This window comes from Procambarus clarkii, chromosome 19 (genome assembly GCF_040958095.1).
Source record: "Procambarus clarkii isolate CNS0578487 chromosome 19, FALCON_Pclarkii_2.0, whole genome shotgun sequence".
Taxonomy (NCBI): Eukaryota; Metazoa; Arthropoda; class Malacostraca; order Decapoda; family Cambaridae; genus Procambarus; species Procambarus clarkii.
Genome location: NC_091168.1, coordinates 3,853,365 through 3,879,596, shown reverse-complemented (window position 1 = coordinate 3,879,596; position 26,232 = coordinate 3,853,365). Strand labels below are relative to the sequence as shown.

Below are 26,232 nucleotides of genomic sequence, written 5' to 3'. Positions count from 1 at the left end.
TTCCATCGTGAAATGCTATTATCAGTAGCCAGGTATTGGATGGGTGGACCATCCAGTTTACATCTCAGTAACAGTTTACTGAACATAGATATCCCTCCATGGGACCTCATTTTTAGTTTAAGTTTCTCCATCGTAAATAAAAATAAAATATTACTATCACAATCCTTGTATTGACCAGCTCCGGCATACAGTTTACAACTCAGTAAGTGTTTACTGAATGCAAAATCGCTACATGTGTGGTCATTTAGTTTAAAGTTTCTCAATCTTAAAATATTACTATCAACATCAACCATGCAATGGCCGGCTTAGTCTTTCAGTTCACATCTCAGTAAGTGTTTACTGAATGCAAAATCGCTACATGTGTGGTCATTTAGTTTAAAGTTTCTCAATCTTTAAATATTACTATCATCAACCATGCATTGCCTGGCTAGTCTTTCAGTTTACATCTCAGTGAGTGTTAACTGAATGTGGAAATTATCACGTGTTAGCATTTAGTTTAGTTTCAAGTTTCAATTAAATACTAACATCATCCCCGTATTGGGCTGTCGGCATTCAGTTACCCACTCGGAGAGTGTTTACTGAACGTCGAAATCATTTCCTGTAGACACATTTTTTACTTGAACCCGTCTCCACTCCAAACCAGTCAGGACCGGCGGTCCTGACTCGGACCGGAGGTCCGGTTTGGAGTGGAGACGGGTTCAAGTAAAAAATGTGTCTACAGGAAATGATTTCGACGTTCAGTAAACACTCTCCGAGTGGGTAACTGAATGCCGACAGCCCAATACGGGGATGATGTTAGTATTTAATTGAAACTTGAAACTAAACTAAATGCTAACACGTGATAATTTCCACATTCAGTTAACACTCACTGAGATGTAAACTGAAAGACTAGCCAGGCAATGCATGGTTGATGATAGTAATATTTAAAGATTGAGAAACTTTAAACTAAATGACCACACATGTAGCGATTTTGCATTCAGTAAACACTTACTGAGATGTGAACTGAAAGACTAAGCCGGCCATTGCATGGTTGATGTTGATAGTAATATTTTAAGATTGAGAAACTTTAAACTAAATGACCACACATGTAGCGATTTTGCATTCAGTAAACACTTACTGAGTTGTAAACTGTATGCCGGAGCTGGTCAATACAAAGTTTGTGATAGTAATATTTTATTTTTTATTTAGGATGGAGAAACTTTAAACTAAAAATGAGGTCACATGGAGGGATATCTATGTTCAGTAAACTATTACTGAGATGTAAACTGGATGGTTGACCCACCCAATACATGGTTTGTGATAGTAATATTTTTATTTTTTACGATGGAGAAACTTTAAACTAAAAAATGAGCTCGCATGGAGGGATGTCTATGTTCAGTAAACAGTTACTGAGCTGTAAACTGAATGGTTGAGCTACCGATACATGGCTGGTGATAGTAATATTTTATTTTTTACGATGTAGAAGCTTAAAACTAAAAAAATGAGGTTGCATGGATGGATAACAATGATCAGTAAACAGTTACTGAGATGTAAACTGAATGGTAGTGTCATCCAATATCTGGTTACTGATAATAGCATTTCACGATGAGAAAACCTTATGACCACACATGTAGCGATTTTGCATTCAGTAAACACTTACTGAGATGTAAACTGAATGCCGGAGCAGGGCCAATACAAGGATTGTGATAGTAATATTTTATTTTTATTTACGATGGAGAAACTTAAACTAAAAATGAGGTCCCATGGAGGGATATCTATGTTCAGTAAACTGTTACTGAGATGTAAACTGGATGGTCCACCCATCCAATACCTGGCTACTGATAATAGCATTTCACGATGGAAAACCTTATCCTAAACTAAAAATGAGCTCACATGAAAAGATTTTCACTTACTGAGATGTTAACTGAATGGTTGAGCTATCCGATACACGGCTGGTGATAGTAATATTTTATTTTTACGATGTAGAAACTTAAAACTAAAAATGAGGTTGCATGGATGGATAACAATGTTCAGTAAACAGTTACTGAGATGTAAACTGAATGGTAGTTTCATCCAATACCTGGTTACTGATAATAGCATTTCACGATGGAAAAACCTTATCCTAAACTAAAAATGAGCTCACATGAAAAGATTTTCACTTACTGAGATGTTAACTGAATGTCTGAGCTATCCAATAGCGGTATTAATTCAAGATGTAAAACTTTAAACTAAACTAAAATGAGTGCACATGAAGTGATTCTCACGTTCATTAAACACATACTACGTTGATGACTGAATGACAGAGACATCCAATACGTGGTTGATGATAACCGTATTAATGACATTGATAATAAGAGGTCTTGAACTAGATACGGGCTGTGGGGGCAACAAAGCTGCGATATTGAAAAGAAACTGAACTGAATTTGAAAATTTATTAATATATGTAATGTGAGGCCGATCTACTGGAAAACAGTAAACAAACTTTATTTGAAAAAGAATATGAGAAGACTGTAAAGCTGTGGGGCGTGAAAATGATAAAAAAATAAGAAGAGATGGTCTTCATAAACATAACATAAGATATCCATGACCGTAATTAATACAGTGTGAACTCTCTTAAACTATGCACACCATGAAATCTCGTCACTATGCATAACTTGTCACTCTGCGAAACAAATTATTGACTATAGTGCGACAGTGAGAATAAAAATGACCACTTATGTTTTGGAGTGCTATTCTAGTCAAGAAATACTGTAAAGGATGATTATTGACTAAAGGGAATTTCGCAGACTGGAGGTGTTTGATGTGTTGAACTGCTTAAAGGAAGCATATTTGCTAGAAAAAATTCCTGTGAAATAACGCTTGTTATATGTTTTGACTACCTAGCTAATAGCATATTGCATGGTTAATAATGAAATGAAATGTCACATTTTTGTCTGACTCACTTAGCACGAGTGAAGAGATAACAATGAAAAAAAACTTGCAAAGGTTGAAAAACTCTGTGAAATCATATCTGTTATAAGTTTTGACTAGCTGCACGCTATGTTTGCCTTCTCTCTCTAATCTACACACGCGATATGAAATGTGAATTTTGTTGACTGAAAGGAGTTTGATGATACGAATAGTAATTGCCGACATTGAGCTTAATCTCAAAACATAGTTTCTGCAAAAAAAAAAAAAATAACATTAAATTAGATGCGAGCTGCGATTTGAAAACAGAAGATGTGTGATGTGTGGCTTATTGTGTGGACTCTGGAGATATGATCTCCACATATAAGTTTCTCAAGAAAAACGGTAATATTTTTCTTGTGTTTTGGATGTAATGGTTAAACACGGATGTCATTTTCAATAATGTTATTTGCTCATCCGACAAAGATGATTTTCCCCGTTACGTTACATTGTGTTACAGAGGGCTAAAACTGGTAGACCGTAATATTCTTATGGAAGGAGATGTAATGGAGATGGACTAAGTCCTACTTTATTTAAAAATGTCATTTTGGGCTGTAAAAGTTGATTGCGTTACGTTACATTGTGTTAGAGGGCTAAAACTGGTAGAGGACAATATTATATGGTAAGAGATGTGCTAAGTCATACTTTCATTTAAAAAATGACATTTTGGACTGCAAAAAGTTGATTTGCGATACGTTACGGTGTGTTACATTGTGTTACAGAGGGCTAAAAGGGGTAGTCAACAATTAATTATATGGTAGAGATGTAATGGAGATGGGCTAACCCTCACTTTCCGTTTCAAAATGGCCTTTTGGACTGCAAAAAGTTGATTTGCGTTACGCGACGTAGCGTTACAATGTGTTACTGAGGGCTAAAAGGGGTAGACGCCAATATTTTATATGGTGAGAGATGTAATGAAGATGGACTAAGTCATACTTTCATTTAAAAATGACATTTTGGATTGCAAAAAGTCGATTTGCGATACGTTACGTTGTGTTACATTGTGTTACAGAGGGCTAAAAGGGGTGGCCATCAATTATTTATATGGTAAGAGATGTAATGGAGATGGTCTAACCCTCACTTTCCGTTTCAAAATGACATTTTGGACTGCAAAAAGTTGATTTGCGTTACGTTACACTGTGTTACAGAGGGCTAAAAGGGGTAGACGCCAATATTTTATATGGTGAGAGATGTAATGAATAAGGACTAAGTCATACTTTCATTTAAAAACGATATTTGGTCTGTAGAAAGTTGTTACATTGTGTTATAGAGGGTTAAAACTGGTATACCGTAATATTCATATGCTATGAGATGTAATGGAGATATAGTGTTTGGCTAAATGGAGTTCACATTTCAATAATGATATTCGGACAACAGCCAGAAAGTTGATCTCCACGTTACTTAATGATGATATAATGCGATGCAATCATGTGCTAATATTTTATTTGTTAGAATGTAAGGGCTATAGGAGTTTGTCTAGACTTGCATACATTTTCAAACGCTATTTATGTAGGCAGTAGAAAGACTGGTTTCCCATTACGCTACATTGACTGTGTTACAAGAACTGAAAAACAGACTTAACCCAGAGCTATTTCACTATCGACTCACCGGTCTTATTCTCGTCGATTGGTGTTTTACATTGGATGATGTAGGTCTTAAGAGAGACAGCCTTGATGGAGAAAGATACGTGAACAGCGGCAGCAGGAGAAAGGAACTGATGTTACTTTCCCCAACTACTAAATGATCTGGAGAGAGAGACTGAGAGACTGAGAGACTGCGAGACTGAGAGACTGCGAGACTGCGAGACTGCGAGACTGCGAGACTGCGAGACTGCGAGACTGCGAGACTGCGAGACTGCGAGACTGAGAGACTGAGAGACAGAGAGACTGAGAGACAGAGAGACAGAGAGACAGAGAGACAGAGAGACAGAGAGACAGAGAGACAGAGAGAGAGACAGAGAGAGAGAACAGCAAATTATGATTTGTTATAATAATAAGATTGAAGACCTGCTTATGACTGGATATTCTTAAAAAAATGCTATTTCAGCAAAGAATGGTGATACTAAAGCTTAGTTGAACATCCGGTCTGGGAAGGGGGCAGTGATGGTTCGGCCATGGAGGGGGTGGTAGGGGTAAGGGTAAGTGGGGGTGGACGGGGAGAGGGTAAGGTCGAGCCATTACATCCTCCATCTCAATACACCTCAAACCATCACGAAGGTGAGACTGCAGCGAGAGGGGCTGCCGGTTCATTCATTCAGGAGTCTTGCTATGGATGTAGGACGGAGAGGTGATGGAGATTGAGTAAACATGCATACATTTCAATGATATTTATTTGGCCAGCAGATGTTGTGATCACAGTTAACAAGAACAATTTGTAGGTAGAGATCGCATCTCCGTGACGATGTGAAATGTTTCTCTCTTTTAGTAAATGCTAACCTACTGACTTTGACTGAGTTTACTAAGTGAAGTGTCGTGTGGTGGACTTTAGAGAGGGAGAGAGACAGAGACAGAGACAGAGTGAGAGATAGAGAGAGAGAGAGAGAGAGAGAGAGAGAGAGAGAGAGAGAGAGAGAGAGAGAGAGAGAGAGAGAGAGAGAGAGACCGAGACAGACAGAGACAGACAGAGAGACAGATCGTTACTCTTAAAATGAAATTTGGGCAAAGAACGAATGAAGTTGGTATATTCTCCACGTTACATTAATGATATTGGGTAAAGAACGAAGTTAGCATATTGGTCGTGTTACCTTACAAGGATGTAAGGGTGAGAGTGAAGGCGGGCTTGAAAATTGACATGGTGATCATCCTCTGATGCGTTGTCAGTCTAAGTGAAATGGAGAAAGATATGTGAACAGCGGCAGCAGGAGAAAGGAAAATGATGTTACTTTCCCCAACTATTAAATGATCTGAAGAGAGAGAGAGAGAGAGAGACAGACAGAGACAGAGACAGAGACAGAGACAGAGCGAGTGATAGAGAGAGAGACATGGGGACAGAGAGACTGAGACAGATAGAGAGAGAGAGAGAGAGAGACAGGGAGACAGAGACAGATAGAGAGAGAGTCGCAGACCCTGGCGAAACGCAATGGTAATGGGTGTCCCACCACTTCCGGTGACGTAGGAGAAATACCCAGACTAGTTGGAAAGATGACCAGTCAGGCTCCAACCTGCGACCAGTACGCTTACCCCGTCGCGACATTGAAAAACGCTTTAGGTAATGGTACACTCCCCTCCTGCAGGAGACTTTGCCCTCATCCTCACACACACTTAGCTCTTCCTGTAGGGGACGTTAATGGTTTGTCTAACCACATAATGGCCCGCTGCAGTCTCACAACGAGAGTGACTTCTCTCTTTCTTGACCCGAACACAGAAAAAGTCAGGTGCAGCCCCGTGTCTTTTCCATGCATTTCTTACAAACATCACTTAAGACCTTCCTGTAGGGGAGTCAATGGGTTTGTCTAACCACATAATGGCCCAGAGCACTCTCTCCAGACGAAGGGGAAACTCCATCCAGCTCCCATCCCAAAACAACATAACAGACCGTGCTGCCTTCTCCTCTCATCTACACACTAACTCACGATCAACTCTTTTACTCCTTCCTCCATCTTCCTTCTATTTTCTTACTCTATCACTTGCTAAACACACACATATTCATTTCACTCCTTCCTCTTACTCCACCACTTACTCTCACACAACAAGATCTCCAATCTTTCCTGACCACTTACCTTAACCCCCGAGGACTAGACCCGCGCGCGCGCGCGCGGGGTGGGGGACCGCACCTGCTCGCCCGCCACTCAAGACCGACACGCGTCAAACTTCCGGGAAATTCCCCCAAAACCTGTGCGACTAGAACCGCGCGCACCACCTGGCACTCATCAACATGACCTCCCCTCTTTCATGACCACATACCCAAACATCGGACGCTCACACGCGTCCGAAACACGCCAAAATTTCCGGGAAATTCCCCCAAAACCTGTGCGACTAGACACACGCGCGGCACCTGTCGGCTGGCACTCAAGAGTGCCACCTGGGGCAGCTGGTGCGCGCGGTTCTAGTCGTATATTTCACTACTTACCTGTAGTACTGGGGCGTGAAGCTGCTAGAGATTGTTGGCGGTGTACACAGTGGTGGACATGTGTACCTGTAGTACTGGGGCGTGAAGCTGCTAGAGATTGTTGGTGGTGTACACAGTGGGGGACATGTGTACCTGTAGTACTGGGGCGTGAAGCTGCTAGAGATTGTTGGTGGTGTACACAGTGGGGGACATGTGTACCTGTAGTACTGGGGCGTGAAGCTGCTAGAGATTGTTGGTGGTGTACACAGTGGTGGACATGTGTACCTGTAGTACTGGGGCGTGAAGCTGCTAGAGATTGTTGGCGGTGTACACAGTGGTGGACATGTGTACCTGTAGTACTGGGGCGTGAAGCTGCTAGAGATTGTTGGTGGTGTACACAGTGGGGGACATGTGTAAGAATGTTACTTGGCTGCCCTCGCTACTCTTCTCTTGAGGTTATCTTGATATGATTTTGGGGCTTAGCGTCCCCGCGGCCCGGTCCTCGACCAGGCCTCCCTTTTGTTACACACCCCCAGGAAGCAGCCCACAGCAGCTGTCTACCTCCCAGGTACCTATTTACTGCTAGGTAACAGGGGACATCAGAGTGAAAAACTTTTGCCCATATGTCTCCGCCGCCCCCGGGGATCGAACCCGGAACCTCAGGACTACGAATCCGAAGCGCTGTCCACTCAGCTGTCAGGCGCCCACTCGTCTGTCGTCTGATACAGTTTGTTACTGTACACACACTTCCAAAATGCTAAGTTGTCTTGGATCTGACATGCTGCGACAAAACAGCCAGGAACTTGTCTCCACTATTGCGGGATACCTTCTGACCCTCCTCGGTGCTCTCAAATAGGCACTGTGCCACGGGATCATTAGTCAAATTATTCTCATCCACACGAATAATGTTCTGTAAAATGATGAACCATCCACTCATGAAGGTCCTTCACATCCGTCAGTGTACACAAGGCCCCCGTTCACGCAGAACGTAACCATATTCTGCCAGGAGTGATGCATTGATAATTCTCCATTTGTGCTTGGCTCTTTTGAAGTGTGGATGACGAAACGGGAACATTTTGCTTAAATGTCCTTTCTCAAAGAAATTTGGAAGGTACTTCATTGCCTTAGTACGAATACAAGCTACATTTTGATATCCGCCAGGCACATCCTTCTTATCTCTCAAGCCATGAATGCGGTCAACAAAGTCTGGCACCTTCACCCGTATTTCCCTGCCTAACATAAGCGTGTCAGGAAAAATCTGGGCAAGGACAACCAACACTCCTCCATAGCCACACACAATGTCAGCAAATTCCACCTTCTTGGTACTATCTCCAGATAAGTACTTGGGGAAAGTATGGACTCCGGTCCATTGTAATTCCAATTCGTCCGGTAATTGGGTTGAAGTGAGCACACAGTCGATAATTTTTCTTCTGTGGTGATTTAGGCATTTTTAGTGAATTACTGGAGAGCTTGGCAAGGGAGAATAGGTTGTCTCTGGAGGCCTTTTTCTCTCCATTATTTGAGCATTGTTGTTGGTTGTGGGGCGAAGAGCACACGTGGCCATGTGAGCACCGAGCACCGTAGTCCGGCTCACCACTCACAACACTCAAACCCAACACGATGGCTGCAGTTGCTCATCACATAGCGCTCATGTGAAGGAATGCTCAACACATAGCGCTCATGTCAAGGAATGTTCATCACCTGGCGGTGTTAGCATGAGCAGGAACCTCTTGAGCTCTCCGAGGTTGTGACGACGGGGGCGTCTGCTGGATGAGGTCTTCTTATAGACAATCACTACATAGCATCTGTTGGACTTAATGTTCTTGTATTAAATGTTCTCAGACGAAACATTTTGGGTTCGCAGCAATCTCCAGTGATACGAGGAAGTGAACTTGCACAGCTGTTGATGTAACATGTTGACTGCATGTGTGTGTCGGGCCTCCCGGAGTGTGTGGGGCCCGGAGTGCGTGGGGCCCGGAGTGCGTGCCGCCGGAAGTGCGTGATGTTCTAGAATCTTTAATAATTGGGAGGGGTCATGGATGTTTGGTATGTGTCAAGGCCAAGACGCTAATAAAAGCATACCATAACTTGGTCTATCCATTAAGAATTGAGTGAAGCTATAATACAAATTACGAGTAGTGAAGTATCAGGCGAGAGGTAGAGGTAACTAAGAACTATAGGCTGTGGCTAAAGCTCATAATGACCTACATTACTAGGATGAGCCTATCACAAGCCGTGAGACTCGCCACTGGTACAGCAGAGGACACACGGGTTTGTTCTATGGAAAACTTCAGACTTTGAGCAGTTATGAGGTCAAATCCTCGCTGTTTTGTGAGGAACAACAAATTAGTACCCAAACTCTGATCATATCTTGTTTGGAAGGAACGTTGAAGATTTCGTCTGCAATTCTTTTATAAATACAGTTGTTGACTATTTGCTGTTTGCACCTTATGCAGGAGACCCACAGTTACCACAGTGGTCTGGTAGCTTGGCTCCCATGACCTATTATTTTGTGTGAGGGCATTACCACTGACCAGGTCACTTAGTCATACCCTGAAGGGCGAGGCGATACCCTGTGGGTAGTGCCACAAAGGGGCATTTTACAAGGTGCATTGAGCTTGCCTGTGAAAGGTAGACCAAACAGCTCAATTAGGTGTTAGGTATCCCTGATTACAATGTTAAAATCACTTTAGACCTCCGTTGGAGTGAAATAAATTTCTCCAGACCTACGAGGGACTTGGAGATTAGGGAGGGCAGTGAATCTGTCCTTACTATGGGGAAACGACATGGAGAAGTTCAGGAGAAAGGGGAAATGGAAGCCTTTTCCTGACGAGGGACAGTGCACCGAGGAACAGCAAGTAGAGAAGGAAACTGCTATCAAGGCTACACGAAGTATTTTTACCAGCAAGACACCAGATATAATGAACCTAGAGAGGATAACACCAGTCATACACCATCCACTGTCAGACTCGGCACATTTTCCCAAATTCAAGATAATGCACAACCAACTTTCCTATAACATATGGAGTAGTAACGGCAATGGAAGAGGCAACCAGAGCTCAAAATTCCCATCTCGGTCAACCTAAAAGAATAAATTATAATGACACAACCAGACCAAAAGACTGCAATTTATCTAGAAATGGTAATATTCCTGCAAGGAAAATCTGTGTGCTTGCTCAAGCTGGACCCTTCAGAAAGATGCGCAAGAGTCGTGCTGTTGGGATACCCAGTCGATGTAACACTAGATCCAATACTAAAACGCAAGCAGATCTTGAATGCAAAATGATGGCTCACTAAAATATACAAAAGCAGCTACACGTCAGGTTCTTGTGACCGTCATGGGATGTGTGCCAGAAACATTCGGTCATGGAAGTTGGAGAATGTGCAGAGACCATACGTCTCGGAACCCCTGCGCGGCTTCAGATGTCATAAATACGGCCTCCATCAAACACGCTGCACCGAGGAGGAGAGATGCGGAGTGTACAGCCTGAGGCACCCAACCAAAGACATTATAGCAAAGCACAAGGCAACCCAGACCACAGCAGCTAAATGTCCAAGTTATGGCGGCAAACATCGTGCATGGAGAACAACCTGAGCCACACGGAAAGAAAAGATACAGACAGCTGAGGTCAGGAAAATCAGACCAGCACTACATACACAAACACCATCGTCTGGAACACTCGTGCACAGCCACGACAAAAACGTGTACTCGGAACACAATTTCCCCGGCTCAACTCCAAATAGGATAATAAACAAAAACACTGCAGAAATACAAGGTAACAAAATACAATTAGCAGCCGATGATTCACAATAACGGGAATGAAGTATTTTGACCAATCCACACACTAGATAATGAAGGGACGACGACACTTCGGTCTATTCTGGACCATTCTCAAGTCGATTAAGACAATCGCCTTGAGAATGATCCAAAACGGACCGAAACGTCGTCGTCCCTTCATTTTCTAGTGTGGATTGGTCAAAATACAATTACTTTGAGTCAACACAAGACTTACAGTTTTACAGAGGTCCAGCTGAGAAACATTGTGAAGATCATGGCTTAAGACCATTATTAAGTGCTTACAGATAACGCAGACTCTCCCAACAAGACTCGATAAATCACGTGTAATAAGACACGGTCGTGCATTAGACCAGTTACATAAGCAACAGTATGAGAATAGACGGAGCACAAGAGGACAAACACGACATGGACAGACCACCAATAAGAGTCTGGTAGTAAAGACATCAGACTATAACGATCCACAAAAGCAGCTGCAGGAAGCAGTAGCCACTCAGAATCAATGATATCTTGTAATTCAAGAGACAGACATGAACAATCGATGCAGTTTGATATGTAGCAACAACGAAATACTGGATGGCAAAGATGCATTCACACAACACCAGAAACCGGCATAAATAATCAATGCAGAATCAATTTCTGTTGGTGTTACCTGTCTTAGTAGAACTTATCTATGGAATCGACTTACATATTCTCCACTTCGCTAGTAGACATTGCGAATCGGACTGCATTGATTATATAATATAATTATTTTGTAGACATTGACTCTTAGGCACAGGCACATATGCTATACTAAAGCTGCAAGGCCAGGTGCGAGACAACACTTGTATGAGAGTGGAACTCTTAGTCCTCTTCCTCAGCCCTTGTCCTTTTGCCATCCTAACTTTCGCCTTAGTCATGAGAAACTCTGCATCTCCTGCATTACTCTGACATTATTCAGTGTTGTTAACACCCTAATGACTGGTGCCAACTTAGACTCACGCTTCTTGTGATTAATGGCCGAGCAAAAGTGCCTACAATCTCATCAAACTCGACATTCCTTTTACATTCAATCTACTTGTCTCCGATATTCCTCTTCATCTGTACCTCACCACTCTGGTGTCATACACACCTGTCACCAAGAAGGGTAATGAGAAACTTGCTCTTCTCAAAAAAGTTACACTTGAAACAATTGCCTCCATAAAAAGTTTAAGATCTCACGAGCACTGTCTACCCCGACGGTACTGTCCAATCTTCTACTGGACGGATTGCCGCAGCGTAAATGTTTTATAGAAATAATACATGCACACAGACTGTCGGTGTCCGGTTAAACAACTGGCTGTACTCCACACAAGCAGAACTAGCAGCACTTGAACTAGCTACCAGTACATTAAAAAGCATAGGAGGAAGAAAAATATTTAGTGATCAAAGTCTGGTCTTCAAGCTATCGAAAACTTCTGGAAGGTCGACGGCAAGAGCCTCATACTACCACTTTTAAATGACCTAATCGCTGCACAAAGTAAAGGGTTTTGAATCTACTTTGCATGAATACCATCACACATATATAAGCCATTATAATGCTCACATAAATATAAGCCATCATAATGACATAGCAGCCAAAATAGCGTGTAACAAAGATGAAGTTAAATTAGACCTGGGTATCCCCATCTCTGCTGTCAAAACTATATTGTTCCAAACACTCGGGTCTGATAGGAGAGAAATTACTCCCCACAACCTGAAAGCACCAGTATAAACAGTTAGGTTTCAGTTTCAGATCTGAACAAATATACTTATGGGCAGTACTAAACGTCCACCAGACTGTGCGACACAGTGGTTGCCAGGATCAGGTTGGGTTAGTTACCTGTGGCAGGTGGCTACAGGTGACAGATCTTCCAATCCTGAGCACTCCAGATGCAAACTGTGAGTAGGAACTGGGGTATGATCTTGCGCACACATCACCGAATGCCCAGTTATCAGACCATTCAGATCCTTTGGCATGAGGTACCTGAAGATTTGCAATAACTTTATTCACACTCGTGTTCTTGAGGATATCCTAATAATGCACCCAAAATTTGCCAGTGCAGGCTACTGCACATATGGCCCCAAATGACTAACCATCCTGTGTGATGGGGATTTAACCATCACGTAGCTAGCTTTTTGACACACTGTACTCTTCCATCATATTGTCTAGGATGGCTGCACAAATGCAGATGTACCTAAATATGTTAATAATGATAAGCTACCATGCCATGGCATTGCATTTGCAGGAGTTAAATTAGAAAGCTATGCTGATACAGCATTAGTCGCCAAAGGTCCTTCACTCTCGAATAAAGCACAAGTAGCACTAGATAAAGTAACCACCGAATGCAGCATTTTAGGGCTAAACATATCTGCACAGAAAACTAAGGCAATGAAACAAGGTGACAACACTCCAGACAGGCACCTACGCATTCACGACATTAACCTTCGGTGGGTTACACAACTCTGGTATCTTCGGGGGATTAATTCTAAAACGACATTCGGCCAGTAAATTCAATATCAGAAGGCATAATTGCGACTGAGCAATTATCACATGGTACATGGCGACTGAGCATTATCATCACAATAAGAGCAATCACATGGCACAGTCTAGGAGCTGGACAGTATTAATGTTTTAAAAATGCATCGTTCGTTCCCTAGTTGATTATGCAGCGTTTACCTTGATCATTCTTCCTACTGGCCAATCGGCCGATCCACCAAACAGACCCAAAAGTGATTCCATGCATCTGCCAAAGCCCCCTGTTTATGAATGAAAAACGGAATACGCGCGAATCGCAACCGATTTCATTCGAACAGTTCCGGAACAAGTGCTTCACTGACGAATTTTGTTCGAACCACAACGCTGTAAATGCTTCACCCACGTACTACAAATACAAATAATCAACAGAACCTAAACACCTAACCTAACCTATGCCTATATATGCACAATTTGCTATTATAATATATTAATTTATCTTTGAGAATTTCCGTTTTCAATGAACAGCATGTAAAAATTTTGGAGTGCATCTGTGGGGTCGACCGCTGGATGTAATGGACTTTAGTCGAGGACGGGTTGGGCCAATGGGCACAGGTTGAGGTTGTTCAAAAGGATGTAATGCGAGACATAACAGGAGCGCCTAGATGAACGAAAATATTAAGCCTAAGACTAGAATTAAAACTAACATCGGTTGAAATAACGGTAAATGGGCTTGATGCATTGACCAAGATAATGATTAGACAAAGAATCGGTTCACTTGAAATTATAATCACTGGAGCACCAACTCGGAACCGAAGAGCTTCAGACTCCAGCACGTGGACCCATTGTGCAATAAACACATCATACATAAGAGGTCACAAATACAATCACTGAGTGGGTTGTCGACGAAATACATGCAGACTTCTTTATGTAGGCTCCTTGGTAATCCATCTGCCAGCAGACTTTAAGATCATTGCTCTTTAAGAAAAAAAAAATCGGCCTAATCCCGATCTGTTGTTTCATTGCACAGATGAATACGAAGCAAACTTACCTGACAGATTCACTTCACTGACGGATCAGTAGACCAGCAGGGACAAGAATCCGGAGCTGCAGTTAAGGCAGTAAATTCTGTAGCTAGTTGGAGAGCCTCAAACAGGTGTTCTACCTTACAAAAATGCTAGCCATTCAAAAGGCTTTTGAACCTGCTCTTGTTGAACAGACATTGCAACATCCATCTGACTACAAATGTCATAGCATTAATGCGAACACTCGACAATTAAGATTGTAGGATACTTAAGCTTACTTGCAACAAAGAAAAATCTAGACATTTACATACTAGTTTAGCACAGATTAAGCAAATAATTGAGAGGGGAATGCCAAAGACGTACAGTGACCACAACACAGCAACTGCAACATCAGAATCAGTGAGATGGTTCAAGAATTTGACCAATTACAAGCCACTTACTTAGATGAAAGGGAGTAATAGAAAAACGGGGATTGCACCAGCCTTCAATGACTTAAATGTAAAGATATGGTTATGAAAACAAGATCTTTAGCAGCACACGCAGGCCAGAGATGAAATGATTCATGAAACAGCTTCTGAAATTGCACCATGTAGAATATTTTGATTTGTCTAATTCAGGCCTTCCCTACAGTCATTGATATCCACCCTACATATGTGCTAGATGGCCCAGAGAATGTTTAAGTTTGTGGGAAAGTGCGAGTTGTACGATTTTGTTTTGAGGAATTCGCAAGGGAAGGTATTAGCCTAGTACTCCAAATTTGGCTTCTGTGACAGTTGTAGAGGAGTTGGTTCCCATCTAGGGCGGTGACACTGGCATACCCGGGATGCAACGAGAGACGCGATTGGCTACAGCCCTGCACCTTCCTCTAATCAATAGGAAAAGTGCAGGGCTGTACCTTCCGATTGTTTTGGGCGAGCAGAGCTACGAGACGGCTCATAGGTCCTGACGATGTAACTTATCTCAGACTTGGACGAGGAACGACGTACACGTGAGTGCTCAAAGATTTTTGCTGGATTACCTTTTGTCCTGTAAAGTGTAGGTTTAAAGAGACAGCAATAGACCTCTGCTTTACGTGAGGGGCAGCTGATGACATTTTGAAGAGGTATATGGGATGGAAGAGGCTGTGCAGGAGGGCCTAGTGAGGGGTCGCTCTACAGCTTAATGAAGTGATCAAGGACATCAGCCACAACCCCAAGAGTAACTGTGGGCAGTGTAGTCACCCTCCAGGTCCTCAAGGCAGTCCCGAAGAAGTGAGGGAGTCGGTCAGTGGTCAGTGCACACGTAGTGCCGGTTTGGAAGTGGCCAGTGACAGATTTCACTGAAAAATTGTAATGTAAAATTCCATCAGTGTAATGTTTTGTCACTGCAATTTTCAGTCAAAAAATTGCAGACAGGAAACATTACACTAATGCGGCAAGGCAGTGATTAATGAGGAGTTCGCTGTCGAGTCGAGAAACTATTGGTCAGCAGAGATGGTTAGTGTTAAATATTGGCCAACAAGTAATGACAGTGGTTGTGTGGTTCGCGGCGCTAGTGTAGCTTGTTAGTGTGTGAAGCAACTTCCCAACAGCTACATGAGGATGGCGAGTAGGCTAGTAGAGCGAAAAGCTTTTACAACAGCTTAGGCAGAGTGGGTTCCGGAAGGGCCCCGAGAGGGTTCAGGAAGGGCCCCCGGGAACGCGACCTGTGACACTTACGAGAAAGCCCAGTAGTGGTGGGCTCGGATGTGAGGAAGCTGGAATATGAAGCCAGTGAATACCCACCGAGGCTATTAGAAAGTGGAGTAGATTGAAGGGTGCACCCAACATCGGAGGACAACTGGTGAGGGAGTAACGTCATTGGAGACAGCATCTGAAGCAGTGGCGAGACTTGGGCCAGGAGCAGCTCTTCGCCTCAGTGATACTAGTCAACTGATAATACCCCCCCCCCCCCCTTTTCCCTTAATATCCCCTTATGATAAGGAGCTCCTTAGAGAACAGGTTTTATAATATAATAGTCAGGATATGCTTTGATTTACATATATTAAGGTGTGCTGATTACTGATGTGGTATAATAATCAAACTTGAGCTGTAGCCTAGTGGCGGTTAGAGGTCATCTGCTGAATTTTGACCAAGAGAATTTAAATTAAATGAAATTTTGGCTCAACATCTCGTAATTATTGGGGATTATTACTATTTGTGTCACTACCAGTATCCCTGTAATGTAGTGAAAACTGAGAACCATGGCCGAGAGCGGCTAATAAATACTTGGTAAATGAGGCTAGTACTACCAGTGTTGTATTTATTATTCTCGGTAAATGTTAGTTATTTTGTTTCCGTACTCGCCTCTATTATGCTCTGCCATAGCAGCTATGAGTTGGTGAACTCGCGCCACCCCTGAGTATTAGAATAATTCAAGAATGTCCAACACTGCAGCAATGTTTTATAAACACACTTGAGAGGGAGGAGGCGACGCAGGCTATGTTACCTTGTGATCAGTGTTTTTAATGCATTACCATTTAATTATTATTTATTACATATGTAATTATAATCATACTTTAACCAGTTTTTAACAATTTCTAACAATTGATTTAACTTCCTCAATGAATCATATTGGAAATATATTGTTTAGAATCTGCTCTAGACGGAACATGTTCTACGACATACTTGTTAGCTGCTCTGGTTTTGAGCAATAATGTGCTTAGCACGTTTCAGTTTGCGCTTTAATTCTACCCTTTCGGCAGATGGCATTTCTCTTCTAAGGTGGTTTGTAGTTCTGCCTCGTCCTTTGCGTCCTTGACTGCATCAGTCAACCCCTCTAGCTCAAAAGCAATAATTGCCAGTTTGTCTGGTGGTGATCCTACTGACGATAGTAGTCTGACAGCGCCTCCATTACTTGTGGTCTCCATTTTGATGAATCTGTTAGCGAGCGTCCTGACAGTTACAGCTCAAGACGAAACTCATCAGAAACAGTCGTGACATTTCTGCCTGGTTGTGTGTGTCGGTTCTAAACTCAGGCCAATAGTTAACCAGAAGCTCGCAGTAGTGTTGATGCTGTTGAGGGGGAACCTAATCCAGAGTAGGACTGTGGGGTAACCTACTCTCTAATTTGCTTGACGGCTACCACAGGAAATAGCTGGAGGGAGCCGCGGTGAGCGAGTATAATGTTGCACTGGGTGATGAGGTGTGTACCCCAACAACCAAGAACCAAAGGCATAATAACCCAGTGTGTGGTGATCATGGTGGATGCATGCCCCATTGCACCTCACCTCTTTCACCCTCGGGGGACTGTTTCTGGCAGTCATCAGGGGTCTTGCTAGGGTTCCTGTAGTCCTTGTGTGAAATAATGACAGTTCTTAACGGGGGCATTAACAAGGGTACGAGAGCTGTGAGGACCCTCAGCAGTATACTCGCCTAGTTGTGCTTGCGGGGGTTGAGCTCTGGCTTTTTGGTCCAGCCTCTCGACTGTCAATCAACTGGTGTATTGATTCCCGAACTTGCTGGGCTGTATCATATCTACATTTGAAACTGTGTATGGAGTCAGCCTCCACTACATCACTGCCATCACTGCAATCCATTTGTTAACTACTGACACTGAAAAAGTTCCTTCTGACGTCCTTGTGGCTCATTTGGGTACTCGGCTTCCACCTGTTCCCCCTTGTTCACATACCACCAGTGTTAAAAATTTATCTTTATTCCCTGTCGATTCTTAGAATTTTGTAGGTAGTGATCATTCTCCCCGAGCTATCCTGCTGTGTATGTGAATGTATATAATTGTTAGTATATTTTGAGAGCAGGTTTTCTCTAATACATGTATAATTAAATACAATAGTATTGGCTTGGTAATTTTCTTAGGATTTTTTCTATTGTGTAAATATGTATCTGAAGAGCAGAGCCGTCTTACCGCCTGGGCCCGATGGGCACTTGCCTGAGGGCCCCATGGGCGTAGGGGACCCCACGGGCGTAGGGGACCCCACGAGCATAGGACATGTTCATTATGGAAGCAGGATGTTTAAATATTAAGGTCATGTCGCAAGCACACTTGTATAACACTACATCCTGGTGTTGGATTAAGTATTTAAGAAATATATTTCAAAGTGAATAACCCTTTCAGCAGAAATTAAACGTAATGTTCTGAGTGGAGCACAGAAGAGGAAGAACTGCAGAGGAGAAGAAAATAGGAAAACTTCCGAAATAAACATCATGGCTCTCAACACAGGTGCAACGACAGCCTCTCATACCATTCCTTCAGATATAGCATCCACATCTACATCCACTTCTGCAATGTCAGCCACTACTATTGTTCCTTCAGATATAGCATCAACATCTACATCCACTTCTGCAATGTCAGCCACTACTATTGTTCCTTCAGATATAGCATCAACATCTACATCCACTTCTGCAATGTCAGCCACTACTATTGTTCCTTCAGATATAGCATCAACATCTACATCCATTCCTGTTTATCAATCATCCAGTTTCAGCAGCCATATCATCATTGCCTGTTGCTGCTGCTGGTGACATTTTACAAGAGGAAATACCCATATCTGTAACAGTAAAGGAGTTAACAATCCAAGAAACATCCGGGGCTATGGAACATAATGACACTAGCAATAGATTACTGGATTCGTAGTGGGCCCTTATGTCAGAATTATGATAGCAACCTTTCTAACTCGCAGAGTGTGTAAAACAGCTAGAGTAGAGAATATGAAGGCAAGGTTACACACGGAAATCACAACGTGATGCATCAAATGAACAAGCCCACAAGGGCTGTGACGAGGATTCGAACCTGCGTCCAAAAGAATCCCAGACGCTGCCTTAATAGAATGAGCTACGTCAGGGTCAAGACTTGAAACCGAAGTTCTACTGAACTGAACTTCACCCTTACTTTATTACGCTCTTGGACGCAGGTTCGAATCCTCGTCACGGCCCTTGTTGGCCGTGACGAGTACTTTGTTGGAGTACTGTTTGTATTGTTGTTTACTATTAGTGGTTAAAGAAGGTTTAGATGTCGCTTTTCCATCTGTGTTATCTCGTTGTCTTTCTATAATGGATCTCAAACCTTCCGTTATCACCTTTACAGTTTAAGATTTGTTATGTAAGACAAACAACTTATCCAGTACGTCACTGGGTAATTAGTGTGGGAAATTTTTACCCACCATATCTAATAATCATCTAAGAAATGTATAATTTCTATATCATATCAAAATCATATCTAAATCGTATCAAAATCATATTAGAATCATTATAGAGCTTGATCCTGGATGACAATGGCACCATGAACACGTACGCAACAGGGGCCCTTTTGATGCCTACGTGACTTTGTACATGATCTCTCAAGGATCCAGAATCTTCTAGAAGGATTTGTTAATTAAAAAACTATTGGAACATTTATTCAACATCCGGTAGGGATAATATCGAATCCTTAATAAGAATCAGTGGTACTTTCAAATACTACTTATAATCTTTAAATCTTATATCTAATTATATTATAATCACATCTTATCTTAATCATAAGTCTAGACTGTAAAAATAATCAATCAATATTCATAGAAGGCTACCGTGCTCAGAGAGCATGGCAGGGCGATGGGGGGAGTGAAGCGCCCACCAACAAAGCCCGAGGCACTCCGCGTTTGTTTACAAATGAGTGAACAAGTGACTGATCCTTAGCGAACATTACCAGCTCAAGGACACCTTATTTAACATTTTTATCGCCAGTGAATACTCTAGAACTGGGGGAGTACCTGGACAATATTTACAAGGAAAATTCCTAGAACATTTATATCTATAAGTGTAGAGCGGAGCTCTCAGTGACTTGGCTCCACCTTCACCATCAACATATCATTCTTCTGCAACGCAGTTAAAGAAAAATCCAAGTAGCAACGCTACCAGATCATCATACAGCAACGCTGTAGCAAAATATCGTGCCTAAACTCAACAAGAGAGAGTTAATCAGTCTGGCAAACTTGTCACAGGCACCCCGACTGGCAGAGAAGTATATTGAGGGTTATTTGGTGTATGATTGGCCAATTGTATGCTTGTGTAACTTTAATATCCTATAAATCTGTCTGTTGGTTAAAAAGCGAGGCTAAGCCTCACATTTCAGTAAGTTTATTAAAATTGTAGTGTAGCTGTGAATCTTATCCAAGCACTGAACCTCATGAGTGTCCATTGTGCCAGAAAGAATTCAGCCTCAATAAGTAAAAACCTCACAAGTGTCCATAGCGTTGGAAGAGATTCACTCAAGCTAACTGTATCATATAAATTGAATATGTCTGCATATATACTTGAATATATAAATTAAGTTATCAATAGCTTGCTTAGTTAATTTTTAAGTTATCATATAAGTTCATTTAATTGAATATAATTTCTAGTACTTAACAGTATTTAGACTACATTTAAGGTCATTTATTATACTTTTACAATTTAATTTGTTGTTTATAGTATAAGAATCTATTGGCTGTAAGTTATGGTGCTAGGTTAGACTATGTATGTTTAAATCCCTGATTTAAACAGAACCAGTGTTCAGTCAGATAACTGAATTTATTAAATCTTATCCTTGTATAAAATACAAGCTGATGTGAGATCCCTGTCTACAGGTGGATTGGAACTTCTATCAACTAAGTCATTCACCCCACCTGTCCCTTACAGCCCACAATCTGTCATTAGGAAAAGAGGATCTAGGATTTACAACCCTAGCTAGAGATTTTAGTTGAATTAATTTGCAGACAGTAAATTTTTAATTTAGTTCAGTACAAGTCCCTGGTAGTCTCCTCTTATATCAATCCCAGCAGGTTTTTCCCACAATTAGCGTCTCATGTGGACTTGGATTATCCAGTCCGATTCATCCAGATTCACCTTGTTAAGCGCCTTGAGCAAGGACTTAAGCTCCAATCTAAAGGCTTGGGGTGAGTCGGCTGATCCATCTGGAGGGAGAATATGTAGGATTTTTTGGGTTAGAAGTCTGATAGCCCTGTCTGGCTTAGCATAATTTTCCTTAAGGAGCTGTACTGTGCTATCATAACCATCATCAATGAAGGTCAAATTACAGACCACCTTTAACACTTCATCCTTTAAGACATCCTGCAAATATGTAAATTTTGTGGTCCACTGAATCGATAAATTTGTTCCAAAAGTTATCACAACTCTCGTCCTCTGTACCAGAGAAAGTTGGGAGACTGATGGTAATTTGACTTCAGGTTGTGTCGGATTTTGGGAAGCTCTGGCTGCAATCTTTGTAGTGGCCTTGTGTATGGTTATTAACTTGACAGTGTTGTAACTTTGTTTTGCATCTTCATAATCTGTGTTTTCTTGTACTACAGCTTCCATTGCATCTTCTTCGATGTTAATAGCAACAAGAAGATACTTATATTTCAGGATTTGTTCTTTTACATGCTTAAATTTGCTCTCTGCAACCTTATGATGGCCCTCCAGTTCTACATAATCAACTGGAGTGTGTTTATAAATCATCGAATTTACTGATCTGTTGTGTTAAGTGGCCCTTCATACCTGTGAGAGTCGCTTTTAAATTTTTGGTAGTAGACACGATGACTGTATTTGCTAGCCGTGTTGCAGATGTACTAATGCTAAGCCTTGTTGGTCTTTGATTTATACTGTTACTAGCACTTGAGCTAGTAGAGCAACTAGATTCCGAACTAGGGCTATTTTATCATTTAAAATACATATTATATAATCATACTATAATTTGAGTGGTAACCTTGTATTTATGCTGATTTTCTCAAGTTAGCTCCTTAATTATCACTTGGTTGGTGCAGAGGCACAGATTAACACTCACAGGTGAAATGATTATAGTTAAATTATTACTATAGTTATGGTAATATTATGTAGACAACACAACTTGGGTTGTCATAAGAAACTGCATAAAAATATGGGCTTGCTTGGTTGTAATATAGGTTCAACTTTAGACAAATGTAAATTCTTACCCTTACACCAGGTTAGCACAATAAATTAGACTAGGTTGCTGTACAACACCAGCCTAAAATGTTCTACCCCCTGTGTAAGAATTAGTTGTAAATTGTGATATGCAGTAATTATGGTGCAATATTATGTAAACACTTACAATTATAAAAATCATATACATTTATGGGTAAATTAGCCTCTTATCAACCTCTTGTAATGAAAAAGCACAATTGTTCTTTTCGTTCAGGCCTCGGAGCAATAAGAGTGCTTGTAAGTTCTGTTCACTGTTAGCAGAGATTGAAAAAGTTAGGCTACAGAAATGTCTTCCTGCTATAATTAGTGTTAATGTAAATAGTGCAAATATTGCACTAATTTTTGTTTTATCCGGTTCGTTGAGGACCATAACTTGCGAGGGAAAATCCTAGCAGGTTTTATTGTCTTTTTTAATTTTAAATATTTACTTTATTTAATTTTTTTCAATTGACTTTAATATTATATTATTTTTCTTCTGAGTTCTTAGTTGGTTAGTGGACTGTATATATTCTGATTCAGCTGCTAGAACTTATCACACTCAGTTGTGAGGGGGGGGGGGGCAATTTGTAGCTTAAACCTCTTTGAAGTGGATTCTTCATAACCCCGCAAATTGTTTACCTAGTCTCTAATATGAAAATGATAAATCATACCACATATGGTGATCTAATCTACTGGTATACCTATAGTTAATTTAATTATGTATACTACTCTATCTGCAGTATTAAACACAAAAGGGCCTTATCTGATACTGTAGTTGTGGCCTGCTAAGGCTGTGTATTTGTAGCATCAGCAGTTCGAATCCTCGTCACGACCCTTGTGGATTTGTTCATTGTAGCATCAGATTAGGGTGTGGCCCTGTGCCTTAGAGTACCACGTAATGACAGCTATCTGAAGGCCTGCAAGGTTGGTGTACAACGGGGTTAAACATTGTTGGGAGCCAACTGTCTGCTTCAGTCTCTTCCTTCACAATTACCTATTTTGGATATTTAAATGTTTAACATTAGTAAAAGCACATTAACATATTACAAGTCATACCTTTACCTTAATAAGAGGGATGTATAATGTAGAGTACGTACGTGTTAGGGATTTTTATCCCACAGTATAACTGCTTAACCTATTTCTTATAAATGTCCAAAATATACACAAAATACTTGGCAAGATGGATACTGGTGTTCCTGTGGTTGTAGAGGTGCTGTTATGGTTTTGCTCGCTTGTTGCCACGTAATCTGCGTGTCTATCGAGTTACACCAGCTTGTATGGGAGGAGCCACCTCTACAGCGTGTTTTATGATTCTACGGCGTACGTGATGACGCCTCTAGGGTAGCCGTCCTAAAATATTTGGTTGTTCTATTTATGATTAAGGAATAGTTAAGCTGTATTCTTTTTTTCAATTATATTCAGTCCTAGTGAACACTTTATTAAGTTTAAATACTAGACTGAGGTTTAAAAGGAGATGAGATATATAAATATACGTCTTGTTGTATGATGTCACAGAATAACCCACTTTTTTTCTTTATGGGGGTAACTTATGTTTGTGTGTGTGTGTCGGATTTCCGACTTACAGCAGTGATGAAGCTTCCATGTAGCCACCATATCGTCAGTATCCCTTCCCCTGTGATGCCGAACTACACACCAGACTCCTGTCTGTCAGACCCAGAACACAACTCCTTTTCCCTCGATTAATTGGTGAAGAATAACCACTGGACTGTGCCAACTGAGAGAACTCTTTTTGATTTTTTCGTACCCATTCAAAATACGTGAGCGGTAGGTTGTGTACGAAATGGACTCTTGAGGCCTCCAGTGAGAGGCAGCCATTTTGGAAAAAATTCCCAGAATGCCCTAGGGCTGCTGGCTGGGTTAGTACTAAGTGAGCAACCATGGCTGCCGCATGTGCCTCTGGCTCCCAAACACTTGTCCGATGCATTGTTGGAAGATCGCACTGTCGGTGAAATTCAGACCTTAGTATTTGAAGAACATAAGGGTCTATTGCACCTAGCTTCACCATGATATTGGTGAAGCTAGGTGCAATAAAGACCTAACACAAAGGTCAGATGCAAGTGATACAGCACCTATGAGGACGATACAGTGAGCATATCCAGTTGTAGCTGTAACATACGATTATGTTACGTTATTGGGTAGATTAGATAGTGTTTAGTGAGTTTCATGTTTATTTAGTAGTCCTGGATACAGCAGTGTCGTAGACGTTGAGACGGAGCTTGGAGCAGAGCAGGGAGCTGAGTGTGGCAGGAGTCGCAGAGCTCTGTGGGAGAGCGTCGTAGCTGGATGCGGTCCTGGTCTGCTGCTGTTCTGTGTCGAAGCTGTAGCGTCTTGGAAACGACTAGGACTGCCTACGCAGAGTGCTACATTCTTGACTGGAAATTGTACTGCTTTGCTATACTCAAATCGCTTGTTTATATACAGTGACTACACCTCACAATAAGATAGGAGGGTGGAAAAACCGTTACCTGTAAATAGGGATAGGATTACAGCTTGTGTAGTTCGTGCTAATTAGTTATGCCATTAAGATGATGATAACGGAGCGAGTACAAGTTTACTCGCTACATAACTCTGGTTCCACCCTAGCCCACCTATGCCATCTCCAGTTTATATAGATGATACATAGATGAATCGTTTTCTGCGTTCAGTGATGATGCATCTGATAAAAGTAGCACAGATGAACAGTGTTAGCGGCTTCCATGGTGGTGTTTTCCATAGATATTTTCAAGAATAGCTGAATCCCTTTTAGAATTCCTTAATCTCTTCTAGATTGACACTCTTAGAGGTTGGCTGAACCTCTTCCTGTGTGGCACCTTACAAAGCGATCTTTTCAAAACTACCTTACAAATTGATCTTTTCCTATAATCTTTTAAATACTACCTTATGGTTTACAAGCTTGGCTGCATACCACCTACAAGTACTAAAACCAAGGGTGTACATGAGCACATTATTTGCAAGCACACAGAACAAAGAAACAGGAAGCGAAAATCCATCTGTACCTGGTGCCACGAGAGCAAGATCCCGCTATGTACCATGGACTACTTCGTTGATTATTACTCACTTCCGAAGTACTGAGTGTGTAATACAGTGTGATAATGTGTAAATAGTGCGTGAAACTGTACATATTGTAATTTTAGTGAATTTTTAACAAGTAATATTGCGACAATAAACATTTATTGTGGACACGTTACTGACATATGAATCACAGTTCCATGGAACATAATGAACATTCTACTGTAAACACATTGTAAAGGACACAAATATGCATTGTATATGATAAAAAAAAAGTATTGGAAATACATGGCACAAATAATTGGAAACATATTTGTGGCAACTCGCGGTACTTGAATGGCCCGGGCGACCATGTCTGGGAGCTTTACTCCTGGGCGACCAACCCGTGATGACGTCACAGCACACCTTGTCCACATCCCCACAGCAGCCAAAGTGATATATATTTATTTTTACATAGACATGTTCAGGGAAGGGAATATATAATTTTACAAAGGAAAAAGAATTTTTTGGGAACACTTGATTTCATCAGCACAGGGAGAATGTCACTATAAACTCGACGTATCACAGTGGTTAAGCCACCCAAGAGGTGGCACAGGCATGAATAGCCCGTAACCCCTTCCCTCCTTCGTAACAAGCTTTTCTACCCGTTCATCCCCAATTTTTCCTTGATTGGACGGTTTTGAATCTGGTAACAAGGGATAGCCTTCCAACTTTTGAACTTCTCGAGGCGAGGTTTCGTAAGTCAAATACTATCCCAAGTCTCTACTCAAGTCACCTCAACTGTCACATCTCTTTCCCCAGAGTTAAGACAAAACCATGTGTACGTTAAACATGATTGTCTTATCCCAGACTGGTCCTCCAGACAGAAAAATGTATTTCTTTTAAAAAAAAAATCTAACCTAAGTACAATTATAATCATCTAGGCTTTAAGTATAAAATCCTGCTTTTAACAATATTATTAGTCCCAACTGTCCATTCAACAGTGGCAGTCTGGCAAGCAGTCCTCAGGATTCAACAACCTTCAAG

General features: G+C 41.5%; 1 long non-coding RNA gene across 2 annotated transcripts in view; it reads left to right on the top strand.

Annotated features, from left to right (window-relative positions):
* LOC123749687 (uncharacterized) overlaps nt 1–26,232 on the top strand; it is a 103,597-nt gene that overhangs the window by 27,890 nt on the left and 49,475 nt on the right. The window contains exon 4 of one of the 2 annotated variants that reach the window (XR_011229137.1): nt 20,844–21,043. The exons of the other annotated variant lie outside the window; for it this stretch is intronic. This is a non-coding gene — a long non-coding RNA (uncharacterized lncRNA). Of the gene's footprint in view, nt 1–20,843; nt 21,044–26,232 lie in introns of those variants that run through there. 2 annotated transcript variants of the gene reach the window in all.